Source organism: Rhamphochromis sp. 'chilingali' (genome assembly GCF_963969265.1).
Source record: "Rhamphochromis sp. 'chilingali' genome assembly, chromosome: 20".
Taxonomy (NCBI): domain Eukaryota; kingdom Metazoa; phylum Chordata; class Actinopteri; order Cichliformes; family Cichlidae; genus Rhamphochromis; species Rhamphochromis sp. 'chilingali'.
Genome location: NC_137947.1, coordinates 24,800,464 through 24,814,027, shown reverse-complemented (window position 1 = coordinate 24,814,027; position 13,564 = coordinate 24,800,464). Strand labels below are relative to the sequence as shown.

Genomic DNA, 13,564 nt, shown 5'->3' with positions numbered 1-13,564 from the left:
TCTTTACCAAATCGAAATGTTTTGCATTCTGTTCACCATTGTCTGTCCTTTGGCTTAAACCTGTTACACAAACAGGAAGAGCTTGCCTCACTCAATCCCCACACACACACACACACACACACACACACACACACACACACACACACACACACACACACACACACACACACACATGCAGATGACCACACTCAGCTCCCAATGTTGTTTCCCTTGAGACTCAACTGTAGCCCTGCCGGAAACATGACATAGACTATAGATAGTGTGCTACAGATGGCTTACAAAATGACTAAATAACAACAATAAATTAATAGAATGGAATAGAATAGAATAGGTAAACAAAACATAGAAACTAAAAGGGGGTTTAAAAGGAACTTTATTGCCACTATAAGCTTTGCTCCAATAATATTAGGCGTTTACGCCAATTAAAAAAAATAATTTGTACCATTTTCCTTCATGCATGCTTTTGTTGTCATAAATTCCAAGACTCTCAAACATGACATTTAAAATTAGAATAATTTATTCAGCACGTTCTTTACAAAAGCACAAAGTCATCCATGCGCACAAAGGAAATTTGAACTTTCATGGACTAATTATTGCTTAGCAAACAACTCATTTTAATGTTGCTATAATAACATTTTAAACAAATGTTTAAAAGTCATTGCACTGGTACTCCAAAGGCAAGAAACTGTGTCACTGTAATTATATAACAAAACATGTGGAATGAAAAGATTCATGCTGAATATCTTAGGTGGTTCAGTCACTAGTTCAGGTGGTATCTTTGTTCAGTGGTCAATACATATACTGCATATACTGACCTAAACAATTAACACCCCTCCAGAGAGTGATTTTGGGTTCAAAATTCACAAAGGTCAAAGGTTAAATATTGACTGACTGTTACTATTGCACTTTTTCACAGTTATAACTAACCAGACAAGGACTGGTGTTTCCAACAATTGCACATATGTGTGTTAGCAAGTATATAGGCTTTTAAGTGTGCATGATTTGTATACATGAGATCTAACTCTAGTGCATTTGACTGTTTCCTATTCTTAGATCACTCTGTTAAGACTGCTTGCTCAGCATAAAACCATGAACAAAGATGGCCAATAAAAATAAAAGTGAATTCCAACTTGAAGCTTGGGCTTTATTCTCATCACTAAAGGTCAGTCCTGACAACCAGTTTATTCCTCTGCACCTGCCTCAGCTAATAGATTAAGCTCTTGTATCGATCGGGGAAAGTTCTATTGATTAGAGTGGCTGAGCTTTCTTAAGCAGGCAGAGCATTTTGATAAATGATCCGAAAATAAAATAAAATCATCGTTATTGACTTTCATCAGTCCCAGCTCCAAAAACTTATTTGTAAAGGTCACAAGGAATCTGATGTAAATCCACCAAAGTAACTTGCAAATAAATATATCAACTTCAGTTTCAGCTTTTCATTTTTCACCATAGCCATACTGTTAGCTTGATATTCTGAAGTCAATCCGCACCCTAAAATTACATTAAATTCAATGAAAAGGTGAGAGTATTCGACTGCCATTCTGATGCTGAAATTATTTGCTCATGGACACATCAGTGGGATGCTGCAAGACACAGGTCATGTCATTGCAATACATTTTTCAAAATGCACTTATGCAACTGTGATTCAGTCGTACAGGACCAATCTGAGGATAAACGGATGATAAAAACTATATGATGGGATTAATCTGACCCCATTTTAGGCCAGTGTAGGTTCTCAGTCATCCAGGTCATGGTAATCAGAGGATCTTGAAAAGTTGTTTCACTTCTCATCTCAGAAGAATCCTCAATTCTAAGAACAAATGGTGGAGAGCCCAAAATTCATTGAATTCACGTTTTCTTTCTTTTCTTCAGATTTCCCCTCATTGGGAGTCTAAAAAGGAAACTAAAACATGTTTAGGTAATGAACCAAGCCCAGCTTAATTGCTTCGTATTCTGTCTACATTTTTAATTACTTTTTATATATATGCTTATTTTTTCATTTTGTATGTTTTCCTAATTATATTGTCATAACATTACTGTTTGTAATGTTTACAAAACAGTTTGACTTGCTTTTTTTCTTTAAATGAAATAAAACTTTGTACAACTTCCACAATAGTTGCCTAAGTTTCTTACTGACTTTTGCGTTGGATTCCCGGGAAGTGTTCCCACCAAAACAAGCACAAAACTTTGCATGCAAGACTAACTAACATCATCGTTATGCCACAGTGACGGGCGCATGTTGACAAAGCAATCCTTCCTTTCCTGATGTTACCGGACACATGTCAATCACACCGGCCTGGCAGAGGGGTCACACTCACCCACACACAGTGCCAGTCATCGGGGCCTGCTGTCTCGGACCATTACTTGCTACTAAAGGTATGAGTGACATCCACTGCAAACTGTACTCACTGTCATACAAATGTGCAAAATACACTGGAGATGGCACATGCACCTTTACATATTTCAAAAATATTTATTGTCAGAATTTTAAAATGTGACTTACATATACTGTAAGGTATTCAGTGGTGCTTTGTAATATGAAACCCGACTGAAAGAAGTGCTTCAAATCAGTCAGATTTTAGAAATCTATTTATTAAATGTATACCTCTCACAACTAAGGGAAATATTGGGGAATTAAGTTGGAACATTGACAGTGTGGCACACAGCAGGAAACACTGCAGCCATATTCTCTCTATTAGATTTACCCTGTTTGGGTTTGGGGAAAGTACTGACTGAGCAGAGCAAGCAGGAGGCAGGACACATTCGCCATTCACACATCTGTGCACATTGGTGCATTAAATGGGCCTTGTACTAAGAGGCTGACAGGTTGAAGGCCCTTTTAATGTCTGATTTAAGTGCATTGGACATTTGCGTTCTCACACAGCTGCATAGGGTAATGTCTTTGAGTTCAGGGCTCAAGTGCATATGCCTTAAGTGTCTTAAGTCGCCACATATCCTGAGATTTGCCTTTAATGTTTTATTTACATGGAATTATGGTATTTTGTCTATTTGTATTTGTTAAGCTTGAAGATTGCACAAATTAAAATATAATAATTTATAATAGTGCTGGAAGAAGAGACTAAGAAAAAAGAGATTGAGTCGCTGTGATTATGTGTAGGATGTATGTACACAGTGATTATGTAATGCGCATGTGCGTGTGCGTATTATTGTGTAAGACAGACAGAAGCACAGTGATAGAAATACAGAGTTGTTGACCTTGCCTGGAAGGTAACCAGCTCGTGACTTGGCAACTTTTCTAACAACAACACATACATATGTACACACACACACACACACACACACACACACACACACACACACACACACACACACACACACACACACACACACACACACACACACACACACACACACCACCCACTGCTGTTTTTGCTTATTGCTTGTTTTGCCTAGAAGCATCCATGCTGATTCAGATCATGTCACACTAAGACAGATAAACCTGAAAGTACTGTACACACCTTTTCTTTTTGTTTGTGAGCATGTATCTTTTCAAAAAGCTGCATGGTCTCTATATGCAGCTGGAAACACTGTACGTTGAAGAGAGGACAGCTACTCTTTATGTATGTGTATCAAATACCCCCAAAAGAAGGCTTATGTGGACTATATTTCTGAATTTGTGGGGTTTATGTTGTGTGTGTACGTGAGGGTGCCCGTGCAACCAACTGATAAATTGTTTCCTCTTTGGTCTTTTACATTAGCGACTTCATAATTATCACCCCATCTGCTCCTGGATTCAACTGTTCTTCTTTTCCACCAATGACTGTAGAAAACACTTTCTGTCCCATTTCACTTCGCAAAATAAAAAAGATTTCTAAACACAGCCAGGAGGATTGCTCAGTGACCAGCAAATTAATACTAGCATTGATCCACATGTAAGAAACGCTCCCCATGATACTCTAAAGTTATCTGCCTCAGGTCTCATCAAAGACTCTATCGTCTTTAGTCTAAAGGTAACTTGCTGACCTATGAGTAGGTAAAACGTTTTTAGTAAGAAATATAATGTGAAAAGTGTGTTTAGGCAGCATCAAAACCAAAGACAATCACTTGATTCCAGAGTTTTACTGAGTACTATGGCTGTTATCCATGTTTCCACAACAAGAAACTTTGATGAAACAATGTGACTAACTGGTCATCATAGTAAATCATTTAGCAGTTCAATAGCCAGAAATTTCCTTCAGGATTGAATACGCAACGAAAAAAGTAAAACACCAGCAATGGAGGATTTACACAATATATTGTTCAGTGTTAAAAATGTCAGAATGTCACTTTCATGCAATGCTGTTTATGAGAAATCTGAACATTACGTTTTTGACAGAGTGGGTCTTTGACCCAGGTTTTTTAGTTTGCTTAGTCTTTTGTTCATTTCCTGCAGGTTATTGAGATGCTAATGTTCAGTTTTGTGTTTCTAGTTCTTAGTTCTTGTTTAATTTTGTTCTGTTTCCCGTTCAGTCTGTCTTAGTCTCTCCTTGCTATGTCCTCCCCTGTGTCTCCGGTGCATAGTCTATCATGTGTGTTTATGAATGTCAAGTTTAGTGTCACTCTCTTTGTCTCTCGCGCCTTGGCTCTCTCTATTGTCTCTAGCTATTGGCTCCCCATGTTAAGTTGTTTGTCTTAGTCTTCTGTCTCATTGTGTGTTTCTCGTACTTCCTGTTTTATTCTGATAGTCACGTGTGTGCATCATGTTCAGTTTTGCTCCCCCTGTCTCATCAGTTAGATTATGTCCAGCTGTGTTTCCCAGGTGTTTCTTCTCTGCCCTTATTCCCTGTGTCTAGTTATCATCTGCATTTCCTTCTGTTCCTTATTGCAATCTCCTTCAATGCTGTGTGTTCTGCCTGCCTAGGGTCTTCCCAGTTTTCTCGCTATCTGCGAATCGGCAATAAAACTGCCTTTAAGTTCAGCTTTGCTTGTGAGTCTTGCATTTTTGGGTCCTATCCTGCCTGCTTCACACAGCACATATGACACTGGGGGGGAAAAAAAGAGCCAGGACACAGAGAAGCAGTCTGCTTTCATATAGTGTGTAGGTTGAAATGAACAGGTGGATTCCCAGCAGGGAGAAAGAGCAGCATCCATCTCCATTCTCAGACCAGTTAGACACTGCGAGGGGTTTCGAAATTAACAATGTAACGACGCTACTAATTGGCTGGAAAATTACATTTGGAAAAAACTGTCCACCCTGCAGTGCACTGTGGTCAGTAGGTGCACAGTCATAAAGCCAGCCTTTATGAACATGAGCATATAGATGAAGCTGTTTATAGTATGGGTAACCTTTGCGCCTGTGAAATTACAGATACATTCAGGCACATCCACAACCACGTATTCAGGTGATGCTTTTATATACTTAAAGATTTAAACAGAAACCAGCAAAAACCGACTGTTGCAACTTGTTCTAATGGACTGGAGTCATTGTATACAGTGAAAACTTACACTAACATGAATTTGCATACACATAGTATTGACATTCTGTTCATCCAGCAAGGCATCAATGTCAGCACACCTCTTAGAATAGAACTGCTGAGGTTTCAGAGAAGAAATCTGAGATGTTTTGGAGCGGAGTCATGAACCTGTGTTAATAAATGTACACAGATGAAACAGGAGGCAAGAAGACATGCATAAAGGAATTGTGTTATTGATTGACAGATAAATATTATGGAATAAGGTGGACCGACAGTAGAACATTCAAGAAACGCTTCATTCTTTGCACAAGACTTTATATTATTGGGACTGCCACACCCTGTACCACAGCTGTTCCCCCAGTGTGGCAGATGGTGGATTGCTTAGATATTAATTTGCAACATTCAATGAAAGCATCTATATGAACCTCCATTCATTCACTTCCGCTTATCCTTTCCAGGGTCGCGGAGGGGTGCTGGAGCCTATCCCAGCTGTCATAGGGCGAGAGGCGGGGTACACCCTGGACAGGTCGCCAGTCTGTCGCAGGGCTAACACACAGAGACACAGACAACCATTCGCACTCACATTCACGCACAGATTCACACCTATGGGCAATTTAGATTGATCAATTAACCTGTCCCCACTAACTATTGTGATTCTTTTCATAAAATCTAAATTTTTCTATGATTTTATATATTCTTCCCTTTATTGTCTTTTTAAATTAAAACTTAAAGCTTAAAGGTCTGTGTTTTCTTGCACTGCATTCTTGTCCTCAAACCAGAATGGCCAAATGTGAATGTATATTTATACTTATACTGAGGCAGCAGAACACAATTCTACCTTAAATATGGCTATCCATCAAGAGAATTTAAAGTGCTGTATGAACTCAAGGACTGCACATTAGTGGCCACCTCAGACCAGCTCCCGTCTAAAACACTGTATTCTCTGTTGACAATTGATTGCAGATTATGTGACCCTGGTTGCTGAGGCTTTATTGGTGAAGGATCAATGACCTCCTAGCTGGACTTAGTGGATCATACAAGACCTTTGGGATTTACACACAAACACACACATGCACATCCACACACAAGGCTTTGTGTTTCTAAGTGCCTATTAGATTTCTCCAGGCTCTCAAAGTGACTGTCATTCAGAGCCATGATGGCTGCCTGCCTCTCCGTAGGGACCTGCGCAATTACAGGCTATTACAGGTTGGCACATAGATACAAGTAAATTTGGGAAAGTAGGGGACAATTTCGAAAATTAGATTTGCAAATGAGGAACTGCCTTTTGTTTAGATTTCTTCAGGCAGTATGCTACTGATATTATTTGTTCAATTTCCTCTGAGCAGATTCAATCATCATCTTAGAAAGGCTATACCCTTAAGATTCCATGAGTCTTCTAAAACAACAAGGGCTGTTCTTTGTATTAAAATTACTTTCATGTAAAGTGTAAAAAAATGACCCCCCCAGTAGATGAAAATGCAAATATTGTTTCAAATATACATTAATATCTCTTAAGGCTTAATACAGTTCAGTTTCAAACCTGTGAGGTTTTAATGGTGAGTTCTAAATAAAGTAGAGGAGTTACACAAACAGTGAGGTCTAAATTTTTTTACCATGAACCCAGCTGGGTGTGACCTTTGATAAACAGAAGCCAGTATTTACACCACTGCAAGACTGATAGCCTCTGCTTTCTCTGACATTTACAGAGTTGGGCTTGAGGTTGCCTCAGGCAAGGGAGATGTAAAGATAGATCAAAAGAAAAAAGAGTTTTTTCTTTAAAGAAAATCTTATTTTTTCTCTTTTAAATCCTGATTTAACACAGTAAGACATAGTAAGCCTGCATTATGTATATTACCTGCCATTGATGTAATCTGTTAATATGTGTATTAAGTAATCACAGTGCTGGAATCATGAAAACCAAACAGGATGAACAACCTATTACAATCAGTCAGCCTTCATCAGCTCAGGTATGCCACATTCACTTCAAGATAGGAAGTCTAGTTTTAAAATAACCTATAACTGAAGCACAAAGCAAAGACAAACTTCTGATAAACTGACATCCTGTCAAATGTTGCACCTATTTTGTTTTAACAGTTATCACTCAGGCTTGGAAAATAGTCTTAGATACTATACTTAGATACTGAAGCAAAAAATCATCCAGAACAAATTTGTAGCTAAATGTGTGTTTTTGAATAACAGTGATGCTGTAATCAGCTGAGCCTGGTGGACGATGCCACTGTTCACTGTCGATACCTGGGCAGAAAATCGCTTCATCATGTTTGCTTCCAAAAGAAAAAGAGAAGATTTAGTTTCTCCAAACATTTTATAAAAAAAATGAAGAGAAGGTACGAAAAGGGTCTTTACTTAACAATATAAAGCACCTTGAGTTGACTGTTGTTATGATTCATAATAATAAAATATAATTAAATTGAATAAAATATGTATTTACCTCCTCAGAGCAGTAACTGGTGTTCATATAATGGCATGTACTATACTTTTATCTTTTTTGGGGGGCCTGCAAAAAAAAATAAAAATAAAAAATGAAATAAAAAGTATATTTCCAGCAGACTACTGAAAATCTATATTTTAAGGCGTAAGAATGTGCTGTTGAAAGTCCAAGGCTTAAAAGTCTTAAGGAGTCTGGTTTCAGGGGACAGATGGTCAAGGCAACGCAAAGTCTGTGATCTGATCCGACATATGAGATGAGGTGAGAGAAAGACAGAAAAAAAGCAGATAGTTTACTAAGCATAATACGAACAGGGGGCCAAGAAAAAGAATTAATTTCAGACATACAAAGAGAGAAAAAACACAGATCAAGTGTCTGTTGAGATTTAGAGGTCAAAAACGTCTCATGTATAATTTTTAAAAATCAAGTCACAGCTTTTATTTAGATATTAGCTGGACCTAATGGGTATTAGAGTTTTAAAACCCAATGTTTGGGCTATTTTTCTTATCCCAAGGTTTTACCATTGCAGCTTGCTTTAGTGTAAAAGCATATAAACAAACTGCTCCAAATAAATCAAAATTTTTTCCCCTTAATTTGCCAGTTGGACAGCAGCATAGCAGTTATTAGTGCTCCATATTACTAGGACCTGTTGGAGGATGCTTCACACAGAAGCTGCTGGGTGTAATCGCCATTAAAACTCCCCCACAACCACAGAAAATGCCACCAAGAGTCATGTATCAAGAATACAATAACAAAATTATTAAACAATACTTCTGGCTGTTTCTGGCCAGTGGAGATGATTTAGCTCTCAAATTTAGGGCTCCGCTGTGGGTTTTTCAACTATATTAGCGTGCTTGTTGGGGTTTATTGTTTTCTGATATCAGCTATCCTTGAAAATATTAAACCATCATATCTGCCTAGTGTTGTTGTGATTATGCCAGCAGGGGCTCTGCCAGTGAGTGCCTTTACAGTAAATATTTGTACAGTCCTGTGTTCATGCCTGATTCTATACACATTAGAATCCTGCTGCATCAGTTTTTGTTTTTTAGTTTCTTTTAATATCATTCAGCATTTTTTGGTTGCAAGAATCCGAAAGTGTTAACCCCAATCTGTCGCAGCAGATCCAGCACAGGTTTTCCATGGAGAGCAGCTTCTGAGGCAACATCAGTAAAGCATGCTGCTGCTGCAGAGCTTCAACAAGCTTACTTTAGTACACAAGCTGTTTGATTTCTTTATCAGTGTGTGACACAAATCTTCATCATGCTGAAAAGTTGGTGCACAGTTTTCTATCTATATACATTTAATGTGTCAGCATGTTTACTGTGTGAGAAATTGTTTTTTTTATATTTAGTAACAAAAACTGTGATGGCTGCTGTTAGGATACATCTGACAAATGTGACAGTGCACATGTTATTGGACGTATTAGAATTAATTATTTGCACTGACAGGCAAATAGCAGCCTTTTTAAAGTGATTTCATAAACAGAAAAGGAGGCAAGTCTGCTACGTGTTACTACAGTGTAACTCAAACCAAAAGGGTAGGTCATCAGTGAGAAGAGTACCACTGGAAAAATTACCACTGAGAAATACCTCTGTTTATATATGTGTGTTTGTGTGTAAATGTGTCATTACACATTTTCCATCTGTAAATGACTGTGTGTGTCTGTGCATGTGTCCTTTTACACTTTTTGTTTGCAAAGTCATAAAAAGGTTAAAAATAGCTCTCTGCATGTGTGCCTGTGTGTGAAGGAACACAGTAGGCTACAGTGCCACAGTAACAGTCAACATCTGTCATGTTAAAGCTAAACATGGAAAGTTTTCACCCCCTCTGTGCTCTCTGTGTGTGTGTCATATGGAAGCGTTTAACATGCTATGATTACACACACACACACACACACACACACACACACACACACACACACACACACACACACACACACACACACACACACACACGAATAGAAAGAAAGAAAGTAAGAGAGAAAAATACGTTTTGCACATAGCTTATTTTTATGTAATTTAGTAAGGGATTCCCCATTTGACCTTTTCTCCCTCTCACTCTCTCTCTCTCTCTCTCTCACACACACACACACACACACACACACACACACACACACACACACACACACACACACACACTCCCCCCTTTATCTCTTCCTGCCATTATATGTTTTCTCATTTATTTCAATGTATAACAGGAACGGAAGCAGAAAACAAGTCATCAGATTCCATTTAACGTTTGAAAAAAAAGGCAAGAGCTATATATCTGTCATTGATCTACCCATGCAAACCCTGCCTGTTCTATTATTCATCTAGTTGGGGAGAAGAAAATGAAGAGAAAAGAAAAGGAGCATGATGGTGACAGAGAGAAAAGAAGAAAAAGAGCAGTGTTTTATACTTGAAGTGTGTGTGTGTGCATGTGAGCAAGTATGTATGTGCAAACAGTATGGCATTCACTGTAAATAAAAATGTAATACAATATGAGAGCACACACACACACACACACACACACACACACACACACACACACACAAAGACCTCTTTTTGTAGCTGATATGTGAGAGCAGGCTGTAATGTGAAAACTGGAGGTTAAAACCTGAGCCTCTCCATCCCAATCTACATGTACACAGACACACAAACGCGCACACAAATAATAATATACTCCTAATATGAACTGCTTTTATTAAATTATTGAATGGTTGTATCACTCATCTTACTTTAAAGGCAATTGTATGAACAGAGAGAGAAGGAATGCGCAGTGCTGCAGTGAAGTGGTGCAGCAGCCTCAGCATGTGTGATAAGAAATTGGGTAAGTGTGTATGTACATGAAACTGCATCTGCTCATAGGCATACATTACTGCATGCCTGTGAGTGAGGTGATATAATATTAATGTTCCCTGACGTAGTGTTGCACCAGTTTCACATCAAAGCAAAGAAGAGTGGAGAAACAGCCAGATACAAGCTTCTTAAACAGCACAACAAAACACTGCAGGGATGGGCTGCATGTGTCTCAGTGCGCACGTGTGTGCTATTTACGGCTGTAATGGCTTACTTGTCACTGTGGTTATTAACCCAAGGAGGCTATACCATGGGGGTACAGGAGGTTGCTCCTTGCCAGTTATTGAGAGCCAACAAAGGACCAGTATGTATAAAACCGAATAATTTAAAAAATATTAAAAACATTACTAGAAATTTGACATCAGTGCTATCCTGACTGGAAAAACTGGAAGCTGTGGCCAGTGACAAAAAGTTCCAGCAAAGATGATCCTTTCTCTATCTTTTTCTTGCTCTCACTGTCGTTATGTTTGGATTAACACTTGACTGCTTGAAAGCTTTTATTGTAACAAATGTGGTGTTGCCCACTCCAATGATATCATTTCACTTCACCTGTGTCCTGCCAGCTCTACGTGTGATGTGTGTGAGTGAGGAGCATTAAAAGGAGGTGCACACGGACTGAGAGGAGGAGAGGATAACAGCATGGAGGATAGCAGTATGGAGTCTCACACTGCGCTGAAATGAGACCAGCGCAAAGAGATTATGTGAATAACACAAACACATTTTCTTTTCATATTTAACATTTCGGTTCTGTTTTTTACATTTTTACGACTAAATGGCAATTTAGTAATTGACATTATCCGATGCATTTGTTTGTCACATTGTTTTCTTTTACAAGGTTAGTAAAGAAATGTGTCCCAGTCTTTTCCTTAAAGTGAGCATTACAGTTTGTTCATTTAACTCTGGTTAAACTAAAACTAAAACTTAACTAAACTAAAGCTTAAAAACTGGATCAGTGAAGCTGGGTTTCAGTTATAAACTAACATTTCTTTCCTCTGTCGTGGACGCGCGACATTGACCTTACCCCACAGTTAAGCCAAACTGAACTCCTCCCTGGGTAAATGTGTGCAATGTGGTGTGAGCAGAGGACACTTTCTTTCCGTCTTTCTTGGGGGTGGGGTCTCATATCTTTATTTTCTTATACTAATCTTTTATTGACCAAAACACGTAAAATTGTGCTCCAAAAGAGCAAATAATCACAAACCACCACACAATACTGTCATTGCACCAGTCAAATGATAATTTCCAAATAGCAAACTAATATTGGCAGTAAATTCAACTTGTAGCTTGTTATTGCACCACTGAAGGACTCTCAAGTCAAAAACAATGATAGGCTAGAATTGGGGGCTAAGCAGTGAATAAAAACTCTGGTTTCTGCACTTTGGTTCATTCATTCCATGAATACCTTCTAACATCTGATTCTTTTCATTTCTATTCTGACAAGTACTTTTAGTTCCTCAGTTCCACAGAGCCAGGGAAGCTAAGAATTTTATGGAAGGCAATATCTGTTTGCATTTGATTGTTCAGGTGTGGATAATTCTTGGTCTCAAAAGAAAATGAAATACTGAGTAGTTATGAGCAGACACTGACTGTAGGTATTGACAGCCTTTGGTTTTTATGGGTCTTAATAAACCAAACTGTAAAACCCCCACTTCAGGTCCTTCAGCATTTGTGAGGGTGAGTGTGGGCGTTTCTCTCAAAAGCCATGAACCAAGTGTGACACGCTCCGTGTGCCCTCAGAGTGTGTCAGTACACTTTCCACAGTCAGTCAGCCATTTTCACAATCACAGTTTGCTCCATTTACTGTGGCTCTGCGTTTCAGTATTTGCATGTTCACGTTTAAGTAGGTGTGCTATGTGTGTAGTCTAGAGTTGCAGGTTGCTCTGAAGTGTGAGCCTGAAGTCATGGAAAATATGCAGCAAGTTTACCCTGGTTCTCTAAACAATGAGAAAGTGACAGAAAGAGAGTGAGACATACACAGGGACTAGGTGCGTGTGGGAGAGGGAGCAGGAGTGAGAAAAAAGATTGTGTGAAGTATAGCAAAGGAAAAAAACTGTGAGTCAGAGGAAGAGAAGGAGAAAGGAGAGTGATTAAGAGGAAAACATCTTTTTTGGGGGGCTCTGTCTGCCCTTCCTTGGCTGGAAAATCATATTTCCATGTGTGTGTGTGTGTGTGTGTGTGTGTGTGTGAGGGGCCTGTGTTAGTCAGCAGAACACAATGAAAGGCTGGCCAGTCATGTTTTAACATTCCCACATGTGAAACAGCCCGTGTAAGACTGTACAGCAAACAGCTTGGTGGTACACTGATGCAAAGGTCCTTTTTTAATGCTTAATATAAGTTAGTTTGTTCAATCACACAATTTTAGGTCTTGCTGAAACACAAATCAACATCATAATGTGCACGTAAGACATCAGTTATATTTTGGAACATTTACCACAAACTTTTGAATGGGATAAAAAAAAGGCAGCATCAAATGTTTCCCCCAGTGAGACTGGAAACTGTGATTTGTGCATCAAAGTAGATAAATGAAGGTTTTACAACAATTTGGAAAGCATGCAAGAGAGATCTGAATTATACCCTTTTTGTCCTGAATAAAAGAAAATGATCAAGAGACAGCAGGTCGGTGCTTTGAGAGGCAGAGAAAAACGCTATCAACTCTAAAATTGCATGTGCAAATACACTACACTGCAAAAACTCAAAATCTTACCAAGTATATTTGTCTTATTTCAAGTCAAAATATCTAATCACACTTAAAATAAGCCATAATCAGCTAAAGAGTAACGTTTCAGTGAGATATAGGAACTTGTTTTTAGACAGTGCATCTTGGATATCTTGTTAAGTGAAAAACTCTAGAAAACATATTGTTTTGA

At 38.5% G+C, this 13,564-nt stretch overlaps 1 protein-coding gene across 4 annotated transcripts in view; it reads right to left on the bottom strand.

Moving 5' to 3' along the window:
• Nucleotides 1–13,564, bottom strand: part of slc8a1b (solute carrier family 8 member 1b) — a 155,113-nt gene that overhangs the window by 64,735 nt on the left and 76,814 nt on the right. The gene's annotated exons all lie outside the window — the stretch shown is intronic.